This window comes from Callithrix jacchus, chromosome 16 (assembly GCF_049354715.1).
Source record: "Callithrix jacchus isolate 240 chromosome 16, calJac240_pri, whole genome shotgun sequence".
NCBI lineage: Eukaryota > Metazoa > Chordata > Mammalia > Primates > Cebidae > Callithrix > Callithrix jacchus.
This window is the reverse complement of record NC_133517.1, coordinates 56,423,899-56,447,535: the sequence shown is the minus strand read 5'-3', so window position 1 is coordinate 56,447,535 and position 23,637 is coordinate 56,423,899. Positions and strand designations below refer to the sequence as shown.

The 23,637-nt window shown below is 52.0% G+C and overlaps 2 long non-coding RNA genes across 2 annotated transcripts in view; one reads left to right on the top strand and one right to left on the bottom strand.

Moving 5' to 3' along the window:
* Positions 1-8,049: 8,049 nt before the first annotated feature.
* On the bottom strand, positions 8,050-11,925 carry LOC144579750 (uncharacterized). The gene is made up of 2 exons (XR_013528073.1): positions 11,862-11,925; positions 8,050-9,842 (listed from the first exon to the last, which is right to left on the bottom strand). It is a non-coding gene; the product is annotated as an uncharacterized LOC144579750 (long non-coding RNA).
* LOC144579749 (uncharacterized) overlaps positions 11,646-23,637 on the top strand; it is a 39,461-nt gene continuing 27,469 nt past the window's right edge. Inside the window, exon 1 of the long non-coding RNA XR_013528072.1 lies at positions 11,646-11,930. This is a non-coding gene — a long non-coding RNA (uncharacterized LOC144579749). The remainder of the gene's footprint in view (positions 11,931-23,637) is intronic.

Genomic DNA, 23,637 nt, shown 5'->3' with positions numbered 1-23,637 from the left:
AGGCTGGTCTTGAACTCCTGACTTCAGGTGATCCGCCTGCCTTGGCCTTCCAAAGTGCAGGGATTACAGGTGTGAGCCACCATGCCTGGCCAGGGGCTCTCTTTCTATAACAAAGGGCCCTACACCTGGGACCTCATTTAAAACCTAATGACTTTCTTACTCCAAGCAGCCACTGTGGGGGTCTGGGCTTCAACATCTGAAGTTGGGGAGGACATAAGTCAGTCCATAGCGCCACCTTTCTCTCTCCTTCACCCCTCAGCACTAAATCCGCCCATTCATTTTATCTGCACGTATTTTTTTTTTTGAGACGGAGTTTCGCTCTTGTTACCCAGGCTGGAGGGCAATGGCGTGATCTCGGCTCACCGCAACCTCCACCTCCTGGGTTCAGGCAATTCTCCTGCCTCAGCCTCCTGAGTGGCTGGGATTACAGGCACGTGCCACCATGCCCAGCTAATTTTTTGTATTTTTAGTAGAGATGGGGTTTCACCATGTTGACCAGAATGGTCTCGATCTCTTGACCTCGTGATCCACTCGCCTCAGCCTCCCAGAGTGCTGGGATTACAGGCGTGAGCCACCACGCCCGGCCAAAGTACCATTATTTTTGTTTATTCTTTGTCTGGCTTCTTCCTGCCTTCCTGCCTGCCTTCTCCAGCAGGTGTGTGTGTGTGTGTGTGTGTGTGTGTGTGTGCGCGCGCGCGCATGCTTTACCTTGAGAAGAAAATTGATTCAGCCTTCTGCAAACTGTGTGTATGTGTGTGTGTATGAGTGCGCACATGCTTTACCTTGAGAAGAAAATTGATTCAGCCTTCTGCAAACTGTGTATGTGTCTGTGTGTGTGTGTGTGTGTGTGTGTGTGTGCATGCTTTACCCTGAGAAGAAAATTGATTCAGGCTTCTGCAAACTGTGTGTGTGTGTGTGTGTATGAGTGCGCACATGCTTTACCTTGAGAAGAAAATTGATTCAGCCTTCTGCAAACTGTGTGTGTCTGTGTGTCTGTGTGTGCATGCTTTACCTTGAGAAGAAAATATTTCAGCCTTCTGCAAACTGTGTGTGTGTGTGTGTGTATGAGTGCGCACATGCTTTACCTTGAGAAGAAAATTGATTCAGCCTTCTGCAAACTGTGTGTGTGTGTATGTGTGTGTGTGAGCGCGCACATGCTTTACCTTGAGAAGAAAATTGATTCAGCCTTCTGCAAACTGTGTGTGTGTGTATGAGTGCGTACATGCTTTACCTTGAGAAGAAAATTGATTCAGCCTTCTGCAAACTGTGTGTGTGTGTGTGTGTGTGTATGAGTGCGCACATGCTTTACCTTGAGAAGAAAATTGATTCAGCCTTCTGCAAACTGTGTGTGTGTGTGTGTGTGTGCATGCTTTACCTTGAGAAGAAAATTGATTCAGCCTTCTGCAAACTGTGTGTGTGTGTGTGTGTGCATGCTTTACCTTGAGAAGAAAATTGATTCAGCCTTCTGCAAACTGTGTGTGTGTGTGTGTGTGTGTATGAGTGCGCACATGCTTTACCTTGAGAAGAAAATTGATTCCGCCTTCTGCAAACTGTGTGTGTGTGTGTCTGTGTGTGCATGCTTTACCTTGAGAAGAAAATTGATTCAGCCTTCTGCAAACTGTGTGTGTGTGAGTGCGCACATGCTTTACCCTGAGAAGAAAATTGATTCAGCCTTCTGCAAACTGTGTGTGTGTGAGTATGCACATGCTTTACCCTGAGAAGAAAATTGATTCAGCCTTCTGCAAACTGTGTGTGTGTGTGTGTGTGTGTGTGTGCGCGCGCACATGCTTTACCTTGAGAAGAAAATTGATTCAGCCTTCTGCAAACTGTGTGTGTGTGTATGAGTGCGTACATGCTTTACCTTGAGAAGAAAATTGATTCAGCCTTCTGCAAACTGTGTGTGTGTGTGTGTGTGTATGAGTGCGCACATGCTTTACCTTGAGAAGAAAATTGATTCAGCCTTCTGCAAACTGTGTGTGTGTGTGTGTGTGTGTGCATGCTTTACCTTGAGAAGAAAATTGATTCAGCCTTCTGCAAACTGTGTGTGTGTGTGTGTGTGCATGCTTTACCTTGAGAAGAAAATTGATTCAGCCTTCTGCAAACTGTGTGTGTGTGTGTGTGTGTGTGAGTGCGCACATGCTTTACCTTGAGAAGAAAATTGATTCCGCCTTCTGCAAACTGTGTGTGTGTGTGTCTGTGTGTGCATGCTTTACCTTGAGAAGAAAATTGATTCAGCCTTCTGCAAACTGTGTGTGTGTGAGTGCGCACATGCTTTACCCTGAGAAGAAAATTGATTCAGCCTTCTGCAAACTGTGTGTGTGTGAGTATGCACATGCTTTACCCTGAGAAGAAAATTGATTCAGCCTTCTGCAAACTGTGTGTGTGTGTGTGTGTGTGTGTGTGTGTGCGCGCGCACATGCTTTACCTTGAGAAGAAAATTGATTCAGCCTTCTGCAAACCTCCCCACTGATGTCCTGCATCAAGTTGAGAAAAGAGCTGGGCTGGGACCCCTGTCGGGATCCCGCCTCCCCCAAAGCCTGAGGGACCAGGCTGCACAACATGGAACCCCAAAGCCTTCATCTGATCACAAACCCCCAGCTCCTGCCTGCAGCCCCAGGGGGTAGGCTAGGCAGGAAGGGGCAGGGCACATGCCAGGTGGGGAGGCCCATTAGAAAGCAGAGTGCAAGTGCCAGGTGGGCACTCAGCCCCCTCGAAAAGGCTTGGTGCATGGGGGCAGAGCTGACATGCAGCTTCCGCGGTCACTCTGGGCTGACATGCATGCTGGCAGCTGTGCAACCCATCTGGAAGATGGGTGGGTGGGACACCAGCCAGGCAGGGGAGGGACTGGCTTCCCCAGAGGAGGGGACTCAGAAGTGGGGGATCCCAAAGGAACGCAGTCCAGAGTCATTTATTTCAACTCCCCTGGGCTACTGCATGCTGGGGACACAGAGGGGGATGGGGCTGTCCCTGTCCTCAAGAGTCCACCCTCACATGTAGCCGCTGATAAACGGCAGGCCAGTCCTCATACAGCCATTCTGTGCTGCGCTTGGGTGCTCTCCTGGCACTGGAATCCTGCAAGGCAGAGGCTGGGTCCACCTGTGCATGAGGAAACATGTTTCACAAAACTTGGCTATTCCGCCCGGGGTCATGTTCGTGACAAGGGTTCCTGTACCGATTGTGTAACAAATTCAGTCACTTAAAGCCTTTCATGAACCCTTTTATTTTGTTCCCAAACCTGCAGATTGGGTAGGGCTTGGTGAGGACGGTGGGCTGTGCTCTGTGGCATCTGCTAGGGCAGCTCCGTGAACCAAGGAGCCATCTCCGAGTAGGGCCATCCCCTTGGCCCGCAGGCTGGAGTGGCTGGGAGCTCCCTCAGGCTGTGGGCTGGGGGCGCCTTCCTGGGTTTCCTCACACTGCAGTAGCCGAGTTCCAAGAGCAAGAGGCCCAGAGACAGGAACCGCCCTTCTCTCCAAGCCCAGATCCAGAAGGACGTCACTGCTTCCACATCGTGTTGGTCAAGCAGACACAGGGCCTGACTCTCAATGAAAGGATGCTAAAGAATTTGTGGCCATTAGGCTGGGCCTGGTGGTACATGCCTATAATCCCAGCACTTTGGGAGTCCGAGGCAGGTGGATCACCTGAGGTCAGAAGTTCGAGACCAGCCCCACTAACATGGTGAAACCCTGTCTCTACTAAATACAAAAAAAATTAGCTGCACATGGTGGCACATGTCTGTAATCTGAGCTACTTGGGAGGCTGAGAGACAGGAGAATCACTTGTACCTGGGAGGCAGAGGTTGCAGTGAGCTGAGATCCTGCCATTGCACTCCAGCGTGGGCAATAAGAACAAAACTCCATCACAGAAAAAAAGAAAAAAAGAAAAGAAAAAATTTGTGGCCATCTTTAGTCTACCATAGCGACAGAGCCAGGACTTGAACCTGGATCCTCAGGATGCCTCCAAGCTCTCCTGCGTTGGGTCTTCGGGAAGACAGTTGGGCTCACGCTGGGAAATGTGTACCTGGGCCTGACACGTCCAGGTGGCTGGGCCACTGCGTAAACCTTTGTGCAAACTAGAGGAAGTGGGTATTTGGAAAGCAGGTGTCTGTGAGGCTGGGGCAGGGCCAGTCTGCTGGCTCAGAGGTCTGATGTGGCTCCTTCCTTCTGGTAGCTGCACATCCCCGCCCCAACCAGATGGCTCCCAGGGACCCCATGCTGCTGCCTGACAGTCCCCAGGCACAGACTAATGGTCTGGGATGGGTGTCTGCCTGAGAGGGGCCCCTGGCTTCCTTTCCTGGGGCTTTTACACAGGCCTTGGGAGCTGTCGGGGGCCACACTTACTGCCTCATGGAGAAAGACCATCTGCAGGGAGAGAGAGGAAGGAGGCTATGAGGCTGAGAGAAGCACACAGGAGAGACAGAGAGGAGTCCCACGCCCCTCCCAGCCCTGGTTCCAAGTCCTCCGGGCCAGCTGCATGGCAGGCCTTGGGCCCTCCCTCCACATGGTCCTTTGTGGGTTTCTGTCGCTGGCCAACGAGAGAGGCTGGGCTGAGGAGCCTGGTCCCAGCAGCCTGGAGTCCTGAGCTTCTGGGGCTGCCCCCGGAGATGCCACTGGTCTCCTCACAGGCCTTCCTGCCCCATCAAGCCCCTCTCCACCCCACAGCCTCAGGGAAAGTTCCCGATGCAGACCTGACCCCGTGGCTCCCCGGCATTCAGACCACCAGTGGCTCCCATGAGCTGGCCCCTGCCGGCCTCACCACCCTCCTTCTCACTTCCTGGCCGGCCACCTGTGTCCTGGAGCTCTGCTGGGGGCCTGTGGGCAGAGGGTCACTGACTCCAATGCCGCCTGGAATTGGGTCTAGCCTTTGCCCTGGGAAGGGGTTGGCCACGCCCCCTGCTGGCCGGCACTCATTACTGCAGGAGGGGCTTCCGGGGCCCTGCAGGGATGCCACGAGGGTCCACACCTCACAGGCCTTAGAGCTTGCCTGGCCACTCGACTGGAAAGTAGCAGAGCCAGGATTTGGCATCTGGACTGTCTAGCCAGCTGGTGTGCTTTCCAACACAGAGGGGGCTCCACTTTCACAACCCAGGAGGGCTCTGCCCCTTCCTCCTGCCACACCCACTTAGAAAACACACTTGATTCACAAACCTTGGCTAAGCATAGACTCAGGCTGAGGCTGACCCAGAGCTGCCAGGAGCTCCTGGTGGGGAGGGGTGTGGCCAGAGATCCACAACGTGCTATCCCGTCACATTCTGGGGAACAAGTCAGTGCAAAAGTTACTCAGCAGTGACTTATTAAATGACTAAATAAACCAACTCAGTGACCGGAACAAAGCCATCAAACTTTTGGCCAGTTGGCAAAACTCTTACTCGGCCTTCAAAACCCCTTTCCTTCCAGGAAGGAAGCATTTTTGAAAACTCTTCACAAGGGTCACCTAGCATATTTCACTTTCGGGCAGAATGTGATACATTTTATAGTCGAGTACAAGGTGCTATGGGGTGCTGGGGGCAGGAGCAGACTCTTGCAGAGGTGGCAGTGGGTGGGGGAGGAGGAATGAGGATGCCCGAGGAAGGCTTCCTGGTGGAGGGGAAGGCTTTTGACATGGACCTAGAAGAATGGGGCAGTGCCGGGACAGGGGAAAGGTGAATGGCAGTGGTGGTGTGGCGGAAACAGGTAAGTGAATTCGTCTCCCAGGGTGGCACGACCAAATACCACAAGCCGGACGACTTAGATCACCAGGAGTTTATTCTCGTGGTCCTGCAGGCCGGAAGTCTGAATCTAGGTGTGGGCAGGGCTGTGCTCTCGCTGAAGGCTCCGGAGGACGACCCTTTCCTGCCTCTTCCCAGTTTCCGGTGGTTGCCTTCCTCGGCTCCGTCCTCACCTGGGCTTCACTTCTCCTTTTTCCAAACTTCCCTCTTCCTCCAAGGACCCCAGCCACTGGGCTTGGGGCTACCCTAATCCAGCATGGCCTCTTCTGAACCGGATGATGTCTGTAAGCACCCTGTTTCCCAAGAAGTTCCCATCCACAGGTACTGGGGCTTCAGACTTGAGCATATCTTTGCGGGGGGCCACAATTCCACCAACAACGGTGCAAATTCCCCACAATTTGCATTTAGGAAGTGGGGAGAGGGTTTCGGTTTGGGGAGAGCCTGAGAAGAGGGTGCTGGTGAGTGCAGAAGCTGGAGATGTAAGTGGGGTGGTCACAGAGGGTCCCAAAGGCCCCGGGCCTGCATCCTGTGTCGGGGTGTGGGCGGGACAGAGGTCAGCTAGGAGGCTGGAGAGGTCTCACAGCACCCATGGCCCCAGGGTGGAGCCCGAATTGGGGGCAGCCTTCTTATGGGACCGTCTCTTGCCTCATCTGCCTCAACCCTCCTGACAGCCCTGGGACTGGCGATGGTACCGGCTCCAGGTCACAGAAGAGGAAAGCACGTTCACAAAGTGAGGCCATCAGCTCCAGGGGGCACAGGTGGTGAGTGGAACGCTGAGATTTGAGCCCAGCTTTAACCGTCCTCCCAAGATTGGTTCTGTTTTGGAAGAGCTTTATTGAGGCAGAATTCATATACTATCCAATTCACCCATTTAAAGTGTACAGTGATTTTTTAGTATATTCACAGATTTGTGCAACCATCACCATGATTAATTTTAGAACATTTTCTTTTTCTTTTCTTTTTTTTTTTTTTTGAAATGAAGTTTCACTCTTGTCTCCCAGGCTGGAGTGCAGTGGCTCGATCTTGCAACCTCCGCCTCCCAGGTTCAAGTGATTCTCCTGCCTCAGCCTCCTGAGTAGCTGGGATTACAGGCACCCACCACCACACCTGGCTAACTTTTGTATTTTTAGTAGAGATGGGGTTTCACTGTGTTGACCAGGCTGGTCTTGAACTCCTGACCTCAGGTAATCCACCTGCCTTGGCCTCCCAAAGTGCTGGGATTACAGGTGTGAGCCGCCGTGCCTGGCCAGAATATTTTGATCATTTCAAAAACAAAACAAAACAAAACAAAACAAAACAAAACAAAACAAGCAGTCGCTTTCCAACTCCCCCATCCCCCTCAACCCGAAACAACCACGGACCTGTTTTCTGTCTCTATGACTTGCCTTCTGTGGACCAGTTCATGTAAATGGAACCATGCAAAGGTGCCCTTTGTGTCTGGTTCTTTCACTTAGCATGTTTTCCAGGTCCATCCACTGAAAGCCAGATAGCACCTGTTAGTACTTCATTCCCCGCTATTGCCGGAGGATGTTCCACTGTGTGGAGAGCCCACACTTTATCCATTCATGAGTTGACAGGCATTTAGGTTGTGTCACTCTTTGGCCATTATGCATAATTCTGTATGGGCATTTGTGTACATGCATGTTGTATGGACATGTTTTTAATTCTCTTGCGCACATGTGTGGCATTGCTAGGTCATATGGCAACCCTGCGTTTGACTGAGGAACTAGACCATTTTTCAAAGTGGCCCTGCCATTCACATTCCCACCAGCAGGTCCGAGGGTTCTGATTCCTCCATACCCCCTACGACACTTGTCATTGTGCTTTTGAGTAAGCCAACCTCGTGGGTACCAGTGGTGTTATCGACCGAATCGTGTTCATCAGAGTTCATGTGGCGAAGCCCCAGCCCCCATGTGACTGTATTTGCAGACAAGGCTTTAAGGGGTAATTAAGGTAAATGAAGTCAGGAGGGTGGGGCCTGAATCCAAGAGGACCGGTATCCTTAGAAGAAGGTTTTTCTTTCTCATACCTGTGAGGACACAGGGAGAAGGCAGTTGTCTGTAAGCCAGGAAGAGAGGCTGTGTAAGAAACCCGTTCCCCATTCTGATGGGACCTTGATCTTGGGATTGCCAGACTCACAGAACCATTAAGAAAATAAATTTCTGTTGACTCAGCCACCCCGTGGCCTCCACAGACTGCAACAGGTGGCCTCTCCTTTCTGTTCTGGTGGCCTTTCTCTGATGGTCAGTAACGTGGAGTGTCTTTTCATGTGCTGTTTGCTGTTTGTGTATCTTCTTTGAAGAAATCAATGTATTTTCTGATCCTTTGCCCAGTTTTGAATTGGATTATTTGCCTTTTTATTTTTAGGTTGTAAGAGTTCTATGTTCTGGATTCACATCCTTTCTCACATATATGATCTGCAAACAGTCTCTCCCATTCTGTGCTTTGTCTTTTCACTTCTTAATGAGTTCTTTGAAGAACAGTCGTTTTTACTTATTTTTGTTTTGAGATAGAGTTTCGCTCTGTTACCAGGCTGGAGTGCGGTGGTGCGATCTCAGCTCACTGCAGCCTCCACCTCCCAGGTTCAAGTGATTCTCCTGCCTCAGCCTCCTGAGTAGCTGGACTACAGGCGTCCGCCACCACACCCGGCTAATTTTTGTGTGTTTTTAGTAGAGACGGGGTTTCACCATGTTGGTCAGGATGGTCTTGATCTCTTGACCTTGTGATCCACCCACCTCAGCCTCCCAAGTGCTGAGATTACAGGTGTGAGCCACAGTTTCTACTTTTAATTGAACCAATCTTATCTATTTTTCCCCTCTTGTTGCCTTTGCTTTTGATGTCATAGCTAAGAAACCATTTCAAATCCGAGTTCATGATGAATTGTATTTATTTTTACTTTTATTATTTTTAAAAGTAAGAATGGGTTCTCGGCTGACACAGTGGTTCATGCCTGTAATCCCAGCACTTTGGGAGGCCAAGGTGGGCAGATCATCTGAGGTCAGGAGTTCAAGGCCAGCCTGGCCAACATGTTGAAATCCCATCTCTACTAAAAATACAAAAATTAGCCAGGCATAGTGGCAGGTGCCTATAATCCCAGCTACATGGGAGGCTGAGGCAGGAGAATCGCTTGAGCGATTGGAGGAGGGGGTTGCAGTGAGCTGAGATCATGCCACTGCACTACAGCCTGAGTGACAGAGTAAAACTTGGTCTCAAAAAATAAAAAATTAAAAAAAAAAATGAATGGGGTCTTGCTATATTGCCCAGGCTGGTCTTGAACCCCTGGGCTCAAACTGTCCTCCTGTGTCTGCCTCCCTAAGTGCTAGGACTGTAGGTGTGAGCCACCATGCACCATCCCTGACCAGTGATGGTTTACTCCTGTGTTTTATTCTAAGAATCTTATAATTTTAGCTTTTATGTTTAGGGCTTTGATCCACTTTTAGCTAATTTTTGTATATGCTTGTTTAAAATAATCTTTCAAATTGTGCTTTTCTTCTGCTCTCACACTGAAACAACAGTAATCAACACAGAAGGCTTCTTTGACCCCAAGACATGTGGGGATTTCGCCTCCCCTGTAAGCAAGCAATCGATTCTGCAGCAGACAGGAGCTGGGGTCCTCTTCTTCAGTTCTGACACGCTCTCCCTGGAAACAGCCTCAGATCCCACAGGCTGGGGGCTCACCTCCAAAATTCCCCCCCTGCTTCAGACACCTGAGCCTTGGGAACTTCTGACTGACCGGCTTCTGTTGAGTTACTCACAACCCCTTTTTTGGGTTTGCTTCATTTGCTGGAGTTGCTCACAGAACTCAGGAAAGCATTTACTTACAGTTACTCATTTATTATAAAGGAAACTGCAAAGGAGACAGATGAAGAGATGCTTTGGCCGAGTGTGGTTGCTCCTGCCTGGAATCCCAGCCTTTTGGGAGGCTGAGGCGGGAGGATCACTTGAGGCCAGGAGTTTGATACCAACCTGGGCAACATTGCAATACCCCATGTATACAAAAATTAAAAATTAGCCAGATGTGATGTACACCTGTAGTTCCAGCTATTCTGGAGGCTGAAGTGAGGATTGCTGATCCCAGGAGTTCGAAACTGCAGTGAGCTGTGGTCACACCACTGCATTCCAGCCTAGGCAGTAGAGACTGCAAAAAAAAAAAGAAAAGATGCATGGAGTAAGGTATGGGGAAGGGTGCGGGGCTTCATACCCTCCCTGGGTGCACCACCGTCCGGGAAACTTCTCAGCTGTCTGGAAGCTCCTGAACCCTTCCTTTTGGGTTTTTATGGAGGCTTCTTTACATAGGCATGATTGACAACCGTGTACAAATGTGATTGGACAAAAAGAACATGCTCTGAACCCAGGAAGGCCTATCTCTTTCTTGGCTCTTCTGTGTGGCAGTCCTTATTCCAGAGTATGGTGCAGGACCCTTTCTGGAATGAGGGTTTTTTTGCTGTTGTTGAGACGGAGTTGTGCTCTGTCACCCAGGCTGGAGTGCAATGGTGTGATCTTGGCTCACTGCAACCTCTGCCTCTTGGGTTCAAAGAATTCTTTTGCCTCAGCCTCCTGAGTAGCTGAGATTACAGGCACCTACCAGCACAGTCGGCTAATTTTTGTGCTTTTAGTAGAGATGGGGTTTTGTCATGTCGGCCAGGCTGCTCTTTAACTCCTGAGTTCAGGTGATACACCTGCCTCGGCCTCCCAAAGTGCTGGGATTACAGGCATGAGCCACCTCGCCCAGCTGAATGAGGGTCTTTTGACTCACAATCTGATTAGAGTTCTGACTTGCCCAAGTAAAAGGAAAACAGAAGGTCAGAGATTCTGCTTTCTGCAGCCTGCTCCTGAGCCCTAACGGGTCCCAACATTCTAATCAAAGACTGCAGCAAGGGCCCTGGGGGTTACAAACCAGGAACTGTGGCTGAAATCCTGTCTATGGGTTTCACAGTGGTGGAAGGGAGCAGTCCCAACTTCACCCATTCGTATGTGGCTCTTTAGCTGTCTCAGCATGATTTGCTGAAAAGACCATTTCTCCCCCATTGAATTGCCTTGACACCCTGTCAAAAATCAATTGACCATAAATGTGAGGGCTTATTCTAGGCTTTTGATTCTATTCCATCATCTCTCTTTATGCTAGTACCACACAATCTTGATTACTAGCTTTGTAGTGTGTTTTGAAATGAAGAAGTGTGAATTCTCCAATTTTATTCTTTTTTCAGGATTGTTTTGGCTCTTCTGGTTCCCTTGAATTTCTGTATGAACTTCAGTTTCAGCTTGTCAATTTCTGCCAAGATGCCAGCGGAGGTTTTGATAGATTCTAACTGCACAGAATCCATAGATCAACTGGTGGAGTACTGGCATTGCTACACTAGTAAGCCTTCTAATCCATGAATGTGGCAAGACTGGCTTTTCATGTGATTATATTTTTGAGTACGTAAAAGTTATCTGTGGTGCAAACTTGAAAAGAGTACAGAAGGCAGTTTGGGTACAGGAAGGCAAGTCCTGTATTGTTCTCCGTATTGGGCCTCGACTGTGCAGTTAGGCAACAGACTGTGCGGGCGGGTGCGTATCCTTCCCCTGACTTGGGTGTGCTTCTCTAGAGGGCTGGAGCCTGAAGCCTTTATCTGAAGGACTGATCTTGGACTACCAGATTCTGGTTTGTCTACACATGCCAACAGTCAGAAGTAGCCGGGAATTCAGATCTCCCAGGGCAGCCCTCAGCCAACCCCTAGCAGCGGGGGGAAGGAAAGCCCTGCTCCCACGAGCTCACCCTGCAGAGTCCCCTACAGGGTCAGGCTTAACTTCTCCTCAGCAGCTTCGGCTGAGACCGCGGCCAGCTGGGCATCCTGCCCTCCCCAGAGAGGCTGGCGGAGAGGTGTGTTCAGCGAGAGGAGGCTGGGACCGGCCCGGCCTTTCCCCCGGCCCGCTAGGGGGCGCGCGCCGTCTCCGCGGCGTTCCCCGTAGCTGGGAAGGGGAGCCCCGCGGCCAGGATTTCGGAACTGGAGCCAGGCCTTCAGCTTCCTCCTGGGCACCCTGAGGCTCGGGAAGGGAAGGGACCTCTTGCGTGCAGTGTCCACCTGGCACGCGCCCTGCTAGTGATGGGAAGCGCTTCTCACGCTGTTCGTGGGCCCGGCTGTGTCTCCTCTTCGCCTTCACCTGCCGTTCTCACCTGCAGTTGCCTCCCCACGTTGCCCCCCACCTGGAGCTCCTCAGTATCGCGTCCCAGGCCAAGCGGAAGGTGGGCGGTGCGTGCTGCGGGAGGGCGGTGCGTGCTGCGGGAGGGCTGTGCACGCTGGGGGTGGGCGGTGCGTGCTGCGGTAGGGCGGTGCGCGCTGGGGGTGGGCGGTGCGTGCTGCGGGAGGGCGGTGCTTGCTGTGGGAGGGCCGTGCACGCTAGGGGTGGGCGGTGCGTGCTGCGGGAGGGCGGGGCGTATTGTTGATGGGCGGGGCGTACGGGTGGGCGACTGAATTAATGAATGAATGAGCCAACACTGGAATGCCCGTGGACAGAGCAGGGGTCTTTCTGCGGGAAGTGCAGTAACACCAGCGGTCCTACTGTGCCCCGGAGAGGGGGCACCCCCGGACTCAGGGCCTAAGGGGCTCAGCACCAGCTCCTCCCATCCCCTTCCTTCCTTTCTGTCACGGTGATTTACATTTGGTAATTAACGTCATTCTGAGAAAAAATAAGCAGTCGAGTCATTCGCATGAATTGTTCAATTCATCTTTTTATGGTGTGATGATGCCATCTTAGGCGCAGAGCATTTCGCTTGTGTGCTGACGTGCCACAATGACACACGCGTAGCACATAGTTCGTACTTTGCACGAGTATTTGGCTCTTCCAGAACAATGGGAAGGCTGCGCAAATCGAAATCTGATGACTTGGTGGCACCTTTGGGGCTCCTGCATTCTGCCACACCCCATAGGAGCCGGGGCTCCATACATTCCTTGTCCTCGGTTTGAGTCTCAGACCTTCTAGGCACCTCGGGTCCACCAGAATTCTGTGCTCACAGGACATGGTGAACGCACGTGGACAGGGCAGCAAAGACCCAGATCTGGTATGACGCAGGTCTCCACTCATGTACCCTATCGCTGTCCCATTGCACTTCACTTACAAAACACAAGTTTAAAGATAAAATCATCAGTTTCACAATATGAATATGTTAAGAAAAAATAAATTATTGATAATTCCGTGATGGTGACAGCAGAGCATTAAACCAATGTGGGGCTCTTTGAGTGACACTCTATGCGACTCTACACGCTGCAGGTCTGTGACAATGACCCTGCTGACGTTCAGAGGGAGAAATTCAGCATAACCCTGGACTGGAGGTGCTGGAACCTGCCAGGTGGATCCCAGGGGAGGAATCAGGAGAGGGAGGCGACTGTGGGGGTCCCTGACATGCAGATCCAGTGAGTGCAGACGTGCCATTGGGTAAAAGCCTTTGACTCACGTGCAGACGTGACCGTGAGTCAAAGGCAGCACAGATGTCTTTCAGAGAAGTGGTAAGTGTCTGGACTCAAAGTGGGACCCTTGCCAGCTCTGCCATCAGCAGTCTCTAGGGAGGCGACTTAAACTCGCACCCAGCCACTCGCCCATCCTTCATCCTCCAGTTCACGTACCCACATCCACCCATCTGCCTCTCCATGCATCCATTCAATGAGTATTTTTTGAAGTCTACTAGGAGCCAGACACTGTGGGAACCTGTGGTAAACTAGATCTCTACCCTAAGTCCTTTCAGTAAGATGAAGATGAGTTGCTTATCAAGATCATATTTGCCGCTAGACACAGGGGAGGAAGCTGCCAGAGGAAGTGCAGATTCCCACAAGGGAGGGTGGGGCTGGGGCCAGAGGGTCCTCCGAGCATAGCCACTCACTCCAAGGGCCTCGAGAGATGGGCACTCCTGACCCCATGTTACAGAGGGGTGGGGTGCCTGCAGCCCAGCAGCAGGGCTGTGACACTCAGTGATGAGCAGGGTGGGAACTGGCCTTGTCGGGTGCAGCGGTGGTGGGTTCTGAGCTTGTGGGCAGCAAACCAGCAGAAGCAAAGTCTTGCTCAACCCTGTGAGCAGCAGGGCAGCAAAAGGGAAGGTCAGAGGCTTCCCAGGCACACAGTGGTCTCGAGCCGGCAGCAGCCACTTCTCATAACCATTGGGGGTCTGTGCCAGCACCCCATTTTACAGGGGCTCCAGGAAGTGAGGTGAACAGCCCAGGCTCTGGAGCCCTCACACTCTCACAGCCCCCACCCCCACCTCCGTGGCTGACTCCTCCTGCATGTCGGGGGGCATCCCCAGCCCTCCTTCCTTCCTGAGTGTGGTTGATTGCCCAGGAACCTGATAGCCTTGAAGGAAATGAGAAAAGGAAAGAAAATCCCAGCCCAGCCCTTGGTGCCGGTGCTTCCTGGGCCACGTCGCAGCCGTGCGGGTGCCACGTTGGTCGCTGTGACCATGAGGGAGTCACGGCCAAAAGCTGCTTCTGGCCAAAAGCCCGGTCATATCCCTGTGGCTACCCCAGCTGTGTGGGTATTTCAATGTTTTGAAATAATGTGTTTTTTTTCTCAATTTAGAAGTGATATATACTAGAGTTATTACAAGGGCATTTAAAAATGAGGAAAAAGAAAAAAAGTCACCAGAACCTCCCTGCCACTGGCAGCATAAGTCCTTCCCATCACACCTTCTCATCTGTCTATTTCCTCATTCATTTGGCATGTATGTATCCAGCACCTGCTCTGTGCCAGGCACTGGGGGGCCTGGGGAACAGCAGTAACAAAACAACCCATACGGAGATGGAGGGACCTGGACCTGAGGTTTCATCTGTTCACCCGTTCAGCAATGTGTCACAGTGTGGCCGTCTGCACTGGTGGTATCTACATTCAACATGGTGTGCCTCCAGGCACCTCTTCCATGTGTCTTTGTTTTTGTTTTTTGAGACAGAGTCTTGTTCTGTTGCCAGGTGCCAGGCTGGAGTGCAGTGGTGCAATCTCGGCTCACTGCAGCCTCTGCCTCCCAGGTTCAAGCAATTCTACCTCAGCCTCCCGAGTAGCTGGGACCACAGGCATGCACCAGCACTCCCAGCTAATTTTTGTATTTTAGTAGAGATGGGGTTTCACCATGTTGGCCAGGATGGTCTCCATCTCTTGACCTCGTGATCTGCCCGCCTCAGCGTCCCAAAGTGCTGGGATTACAGGCGTGAGCCGCCACACCCGGCCCCATGTCTTATTTATACTGCTGTTGAAGGAGGGTGTCTCCACATTGCAAATCTCTTCTCGTCAAATTTGTCCCAGTCCAACCCCACATCCTGTCAGGAGCTGACACCCAGCTGCTAGGGCAAGTTTCTGGCATGGCCACCTGTGAGGTCATAGGCCCCTGTCGGCCCCAGTGCCCCACCCTGGGGCCTTCCCATCTTTGCCTATTCGAGGAGCACCATTTCGCAGGCCCACCCCTGGCTCTGCTGCCCAGTGCCTCTGCAGAACACCCGGGCCTGCCTTTTCCAGCAAAGCCCCAGCTCTCTGTCCAGCTCCTGCAGGGGTGGATATGGGGAGGGCAGCCAGCCCTGTGGACAAAGCTCCCCTGGACCTTGGAGGGCAGGAGTGACAGGATTGAGCCTGTAGGCCCAGATGGAGTGAAAAGAGGTCAGGAGAGGGGGCACGAGGTTGTGCAGCAGCAGGAGGCAGGTGGGTGTGTGCATCATGGCCCGACGGCTCCCGATCCCCATGGCAACTTTCCCAAAGAGGCCTGAGGTCCTTCACTTCACAGCTGCAGAGGCAGAGCTGAAATCGGAACGTGTCCTCAGCAATATGGCTTCTTCCCCTGGTCGTTCCTCAGGACTCAGTGCATCGCCTGCCATGTTGCCTAGGAGGATGGATGAATGAATGAATGAATGAATGAATGAATGAATGAATCAGGCATCTCTGCACCCCTCTGCTTGGTAAGGCTTCTAGCCATGTGCACCCTTGGGTGAGCCACCTCCCTTCTCCAGGTCTGGAGTTGGTGGACGTGGGCACAGGAACCTGGTCTTTGTGGCCCTGGTCATGTCACATAATGGAGACACAGAGCCCACCTCAAGTGCTGGGGAGAGACCCCTCCAGAGAGCAATCCACCCACAAGACTGAAGAAACGGCAACCAGCCTCCCCCAAGGCCCACTCAGATACACACACACAGATATATACACATAGCCACACATGCATGCCCCACAGACGCACGTATACATACATGCACACAGACACATGCACACAACCTACACACACACACATATAGTACACACCTACACATGTGTGCACACAAGTACATGCAGATATCCACATGTACACCCATACACATGCACAGAGACACACATACCTATACACAGATACATGCATGTACACAAAGAAACGCACATACCTATACAGAGATGCATGCATGTACACACAGAAGTGCACATACCTATACACAGAGATACATGCATGTACACACACAGAAACACACATACCTATACAGAGATACATGCATGTACGCACACAGAAACGCACATACCTATACAGGGATACATGCATGTACACACACAGAAACGCACATACCTATACACAGAGATACATTCATGTACACACACAGAAATGCACATACCTATACACAGAGATACATGCATGTACACACAGAAACACACATACCTATACACAGAGATACATGCATGTACACACACAGAAACACACATACCTATACACAGAGATACATGCATGTACATACACATCGAAACACACATACCTATACAGAGATACATGCATGTACACACACAGAAACGCACATGCCTATACACAGAGATACATGCATGTACACACAGAAATGCACATACCTATACACAGAGATACATGCATGTACACAGAAACACACATATCTATACACAGAGATACATGCATGTACACACACAGAAACACACATACCTATACACAGAGATACATGCATGTACACAGAAACACACATACCTATACACAGAGATACATGCATGTACACACACAGAAACATACATAGCTATACAGAGATACATGCATGTACACACACAGAAACACACATACCTATACACAGAGGTACATGCATATACACACATGTGCACACAGAGACACACTGCGCTTCTCTCCTGCTACTGCTTTCCTTGTCTGCTCTGCACCCACATCTGACAGCCTCGTTATTTCACCTATTTATCAGATACTGGCTGTGGACTCCCCAGGTTCACCCTTTTGTGTCTCAGCCTCCCTATCTGCAAAGTGGAGACAGCCGTATATCTTAGTCATGGGTGCTGTGACAATTAAGTGACATAAACAGAACACTTAGAACAATACCTGGCATTGCGTCAATTTAGCTGAGTTCTTAATGTCACATCTCGCTTGGCGTCTGACTCCCCTGCTAGAATGCCAGCTCCGTGAGGCCAGCTTGCCAGTGTGCTCTCTTCTGCTCTCTTTGCCCGGAGCAGAGCCTGACAGAGCAGGTGCACAACCAGAATCACTGAATGAATGAGTGGCTCCTGGCAGCCATTGCATTGAGAGTAGGAAGGGCCTAGGTGCCCCAGGACCACTCCCCTCCAAAGTGGCAGGAATCAAACCTGACTCAGGCCAGCAGGGTGGACAGCTAGGGCCCTAGACCAGGCCAGGCCCTGAGTGAACCGGTTCGAGAGGCTCCTCCTCTTCTGGGTACGTGCGGGGTGGATGGGCCGGAGGGTCCACTCTGTGGCAGGGGGTACATCCTTCTGTTCTGAAGACACTCCAAAGCTGAGCTGCGTGGCCCTTGCTCAGTCCTCAGTTCCACCCTCGGCCTGTGAGAAGCGGAGGCCTCCCTCCCATATGGATCCCCTCCCTGGAGATTAGCCAGATACCTTCTCACAGCCTCAGGGTCTTGGTGGCCTGCCAGACCAGCCAGGAGCCCTGCTAGAGCCAACGTAACACTTGGGGGCTCATGATGGGTGGGGGCCATGGGCTGGGCTCAGAGAGAAAGTCCCGGCTCAGACCCCAGTGTCCCCACGTCCTTGCTGGATGACTGGGCAAGTTCCTTGGCTTCCTGACCTGTCAAACAGAGTGAGCTTATTCTTCTGTTTACATTAATTGAAATTTCCAGTCCTGCAGGTATTGATCAGCTCCCACTCCATACCCGATGCTGCATGTGGCTCTAGGGCTGAATGTGATGTGGGTTGTGGCCAGCTTGTTCCTAACCATCCAGCTTCTTCTGGGTTCCTCTGGGGCTTTTGTCCTGGGGTCTGTCCTAGTCCAGGCTTTGGGCTGGCATGGAGCTGGAGCCTCTGACCCTACATGCGGACATATGCCCAGGTGGTCCCAGCCCCATCTGTCTCTTGGTGTTGCTCCATGCTGGAAGCGGCTGTGGTCTGTGTCTAACAGACAGGCCCTGTGGGTCTGCCCAAAGCCGCATACTCCAGGCCCCTGGGGACGTGTGCTCTGCCACTCTAGATGTGTCTGCCTGGGAGGCTGCCTCGGGCTGCGGTGATGGTGAGGAAAGGGCTTTGCTGTCCCCTCTTCTCTCAGTTCCCCAGAACTTTCCTGAGCATCTATCATTCCCACCCCACCCTGGAAGGTCACTCAGCCTGGAGTGAGGTGGGGCTGGCCCTCTGTCTGTCCTCATATCGCCCTCCCTTTGGGCTTGGGTGGCAGGCAGGGCATGGCCAGAGCCTGGACATCTGCTGCAGCCTGGATTTCAGCCCCTCTGTGTTTTGTGAAATGCTCTGCCACCCCTTTCCCAGGCCAGAAGCTCCGGGCAGTCACCCCAGCTGGGGGAAGGACTGCAGGTAGCAGAAGGTCCAGGGGGAACCCACAGCGCTCACAGCTCGACAGCATCAACCCACTGCCAGCCACAGTGCTGGTGTGAGCCGAAGACAAGAGGAAGATAGGGAGAGGCAAGGGTGCGCTCCCAGGGGCCTGGACTGCCATGCTGGGGCTGGGTGTGTCCTTGCCATGGGGGAGGCCTGTGGGCTCTGGCTGCCTGATGCTGGATGGCGTAAGGTGGACCCACAGATGCAGGTGGTGGCTTGATGATGAGGTAGGTGCTCAGCTGCAGGAGCAGCTGGCTAGGGGGGCCGGTCTGGGTGTTGGGGGCTGAGGCCTGCTCTGCCGAGAGGCGAAGCTGCTTACCCTGAGCCAGGGGCAGCAGGAGGTGACGTCTAGAAAGAGTGAGGTCCCAAGTCAGGCAGTGACAAAACATTTGGCAAGACTAATGCCCTCCCATGAGATGGCCCTCAGAAAGGAACAGAATAAATACATCCGCACCTTCAGAAGACTCCCCTAAAGTGAAAAGACTTGGAACTGCATACCAGAGAGTACACGGTGTGTCTGAGAATAGAGACCCAGGATAACCGACGCCGAAACTCGTTCCAGTAAAATCAGCAATCTGCAGCTCAATACTTGGTCTAGGTAGAAAGAGCAAGGGACGTACACAACCTGAAAACAGGATCATCCGACTCTTCAGCTGCAATGCGTTCTGCCAGAAGGAGAAACACGCTGTGCTTAAAATACTCAGGAAAAAATATGAGCCCAGTACTGTGCACGCAGCAAAGCGGACCGGCGAGTATTAACGGCAGAAACAAAGAGCAGCCCCAAAGGACTCAGGAAGTAAAGTTCCCAGGGCCTGAGCAGCCCACGGAGCCTGCCAGAGAGCGACCTCCAGGCAGCCAATGGAGTCCTTCACAGAAGCGTTAGATAAAGAATCAAGGCTACACGAGGGCTGAAAAGGAGACTCCAGTGTCTTGGCCAGGGTCACCGGAGGTAAAGGAATTTACCAAGGCAGTTGTGGTCAAAGAAAGGCAGATTTATTAAAGTATGAAAGGCCGGGCGCGGTGGCTCACGCCTGTCATCCCAGCGCTTTGGGAGGCCGAGGTGGGCAGATCACGTGAGGTCAGGAGTTCGAGACCTGCCCGGGCAACACAGTGAACCCCGTCTCTATTAAAAATACAAAAAATTAGCCGGGAATGGTGGTGCGTGCCTGTAGTCTCAGCTAGTCAGGAGACTGAGGCAGGAGAGTTACTTGAACCCTGGGAGGTGGATGTGGCAGTCAGCCGGGATTGCACCACTGCACTCCGGCCTGGGCGACAGGGAGACTTTTGTCTCCATCAATCAGTAAAATAAATAAAGTATGAAAATACATTGCAAGGGTGCAGCGGGCAGATCAGCGAGAGAGGCGAGGAGCTGCCTGCCGGGAGACGAAGGCTTGCTGGAATTTTCTAGGATGGTGCCTGTGCTGTGTGCTGGAGAGGGCCACTTGACGCATCGGTAACATCGAGGATGCAGTGAGCTAACTCGCGTTTTTCTATCAGCCAAGGGTCTGCCGATGACCAGGGCTGGGAAGACTGTGAGTTATTTGTGCAGGAGGGCTGTGTGTTCTGACCTGGAAGAAACGTGGGCTTACGGCTTATCTGACTTTTTTTTTTTGGCCAGCCTTTTTTTCTCTTGTTAAGACTGTACGTTTTACATGTGGTGGCCGCATTCTCTGTCCCTGTAGATGTAGAGGGGATGTGGAGATTGGGTAGAGAATGGGGAGCGCCTGTGAGAACAGCCGAACTGTTTTCAGAAATCGGAGTATTACTACCAGCGGTGTATTTAGGGTTAGGGTTTCTATATTATTCCAAGACCGTTGAGTGCATAAAGAGAAAAAAGCCAGTGGAGAACTATGAGAGACACTGTACATTTGCTTTTCTGAGGCAGATGCCTGTAATTCTCCTGCCTCAGCCTCCTGACTAGCTGAGACTAGTGGAAGAAAGGAGACAGCAAGTGGAATGTAGGCGAGTTTAACTCCAGTCCTGAATTCTCATTGGAAATATTAGTTTGAACTCATGAGGCCCTTTATATTTTAAACTGTTGGGTCATTTTCTAGTTCTGTCCACTGTCAAGGTCTTAAGGGGAAAAAAAGAGCAACCCAGTAGAAATGAGCATCCCTGGAATCCACACTGTGATCCTGAAATACAAATTCCTGTAGAAAGAAACCAGGGCTTTTCGGAGCAATGGCTGACTCCGGGTCTGGAAGGGAATATCAAGATGAGTGGGGCCATCCTCACACCCTGGCCAGCACGAAATGGTCAAAGACACCGGGGGCTGTAACTAGCTTGCAGCCCCACCCCAGAGCCTCAGTCTCCCCACCAGTGGAATAAGGGGCCTGCGCGTGGGGCTCTGCGGCCATCCTGGCACTGCCACTGCAGCTCTGCCACTGTCAGCTGCGACTGGCAGGGCCCTGTGGCAGCCTGGGTTCAGGAGGGGCTGCTTCTGCCCTCCATGTGACTGCGGGCAGGGCACTTCCCTCCTGGCCCCAGGTTCCTCCTGGGTCTGGGGAGGGTGCAGTCACGTGCTCAGATACCCTCAGGCCTGTGACCATCCTGCATCCTGGCTCTGGCCACAGCCAGGGTCACGGGGCCTCTCGAGAGAACAAGCCGTAGCTGGGACAGCAGGCAGGTCTGCAGGAAGGCCCAAGGTCAGGCTGTAATACCCAGGGCAACTCCCGGCAGAACACAGACTCCCAGGAGGGCCCCAGGCAGGGGCCATGGTCTCTCACAGGCCTAGTACCTAAGGGCGGGCGGGGAGCGTCTGCACGCCCAGCCCCTCCAGGAAGTTTCAGGCTTTCCTCCATTTCTAATCTGTGCATGGTTCTCTGATGCAGCAGTTCTCAACTGGGGGAAAATTTGGGCCAGGCACTGTGGCTCATGCCTGTAATCCCGACACTCTGGGAGGTCAAGGCAGGCTGATCACTTGAGGTCAAGGGTTCAAGACCAGCCTAGCCAACATGGTAAAACCCCATCTCTACTAAAACACAAAAATTAGTCGGGTATGGTGGCGGGCATCTGTAATCCCAGCTACTTGGGAGGCTGAGGCAGGAGAATTGCTTGAACCTCAGAGGCGGAGGTTGCAGTGAGCTGAGATTGCGCCACTGCGCTCCAGCCTAGATGAGAGTAAGACTCCATCTCAGAAAAAAAAATCAACTGGGGGATATTTTGTTCCCAGGGAACATTTGGCAATTTCTGGAAACACTTTCAACTGTCACAGCTGTTGGGTGGGGTGTAGGAGGCACTGGCATCAAATGATGGAGGCCAGGGGGGCTGCAGTGTGTGGGGTGGCCCCCACACTCTTGCCAGAGAATGACCCCTAAATGTCAGCGTCAAGGTTGTGAAACCCTGATCTACGCCAAATCCTGCCCACTTGCCAAAGCCCTGCTCCAATTCCACCTCCTCCAGGAAGCCATCCCTGATCCCCAGTGTACCGTTAGTGACTCCATTGGCCTCGAATCGGGTTTTCTGATATTCTTGGTATTCATGGTAGCAGCAATCCTCTCCAACAAGGGGAGAGGCATCTACCATTTCAAAATGGCTCTCATTTCTTACCTTTGTCTCGTGAAGTTAAAAACAGCCTCAGAGAAACATACAAAACATATGTGCATCTTAGTGAATTCCTTTGAACAGCCCTCCAGGTCAAGAAAGAGACCTTTGTTGCCCCTGAGTCCCCAGGGGTACAAGAACAGCCCTGCCTGCCTCTAGGAAACCACAGCACTAACTTTTAGGGAAATAGCCTCCGTGTGGGTTTTGCTTTACAGTCTTATCACCCCACCATCCTTCTCTAGATAATGGAGTCTGCTTGGCCTTATAGCCTTTTTTTTTTTTTTTTTTTTTTTTGAGACTAAGTCTCGCTAAGTCTCTGCACTCCCAGGCTGGAGTGCAGTGGCGCGATCTCAGCTCACTGCAACCTCTACCTCCTGGGTTCAAGCAATTCTCCTTCCTCAGTAGGTACTTCCTGAGTAGCTGGGACTACAGGCACGTGCCACCATGCCTGGCTAATTTTTATATTTTTAGTAGAGATGGGGGTTTCACCGTGTTAACTGGGCTGGTCACCAACTCCTGACCTCAAGTGATCCGCCCACCTTGGCCTCCCAAAGTGCTGGGATTCCAGGCGTGAGCCACCGCACCCGGCCTTGTAGACACTTTCGATGTGCCTTCTGTTAGGTCTTTTGTCACCTGTCCGCTGTGTCTCCGTCCCTGCCTTTTCCTGGCCCCTGTTTCCTGCAGCCCGTGTTGTGGTGCCATTTGACACCCTCCTCTGTCCTTTGTGTTCCTGGCAATTTGGCAGCTGGGTCCAGAAGCTCTGTCAGGCTCCTATTCAGTCCCTTGGGCAAGTCCAGAGATTGCCTTGTGCTCCCACTGCAGGGCACAGGGAAGGCCAGCTTGTCTCTCCCTTGGCGACGTCAGTAGCTCTTGATGCTCCTGACCCAGGCCCCGTTAATTCATTGGGGCTGCAAAATGATGCGACTCGGAAGCTGATGTTTCTGTTGAAGTTATTCTGTGGTGCCCTCTTAGAAAGAGATGATTCCTCTCATCAGTGGCTGGCTACCCAGTGGCATAGTTCAAATAAGAAATGGGGCTGGGCTGACGCTTGTAGTCCCAGCACTTTGGGAGGCCGAGGCAGGTGGATCACCTGATGTCAGGAGTTTGAGACAAGCCTGGTCAAAATGGTGAAACTCTGTCTCTACTAAAAATACAAAAATTAGCCAAGTGTGATGGCATGTGCCTATAGCTCAGCTATTCAGGAGACTGAGGCAGGAGGATCACTTAAGGTGGAGGTTGTAGTGAGCCAAGATCATGCCACTGCACTCCAGCCTGGGTGACAGAGGGAGACTCTGTCTTAAAAAGAAAAAGAAATGCATCTTCTTTTCTTTACCAGTTTTGGGAGAGGGACTTAGTTCCCTCTCACCTTCCACCACTGAACAATCAAGGGTTTCTATAAGTATGTCTATACACAGCCCCTTGTCTTGACTCCCAGGGAAGACGCGGCCCTCATTTGAGTGAGTTGTTATCAAGCTCTGCTGTGTCCTGAGAGCTCGTGCTTATGTGTCCTTTCTGAGCACCTGCAGTGCCTATGCCACTCCACTGAATTCTGTAAAACCCCACAAGGCGTGTTCCTGGTAGGGGCAGAGGCCAGAGGGGTAGGTGACCTGGTCAGCCTGCAT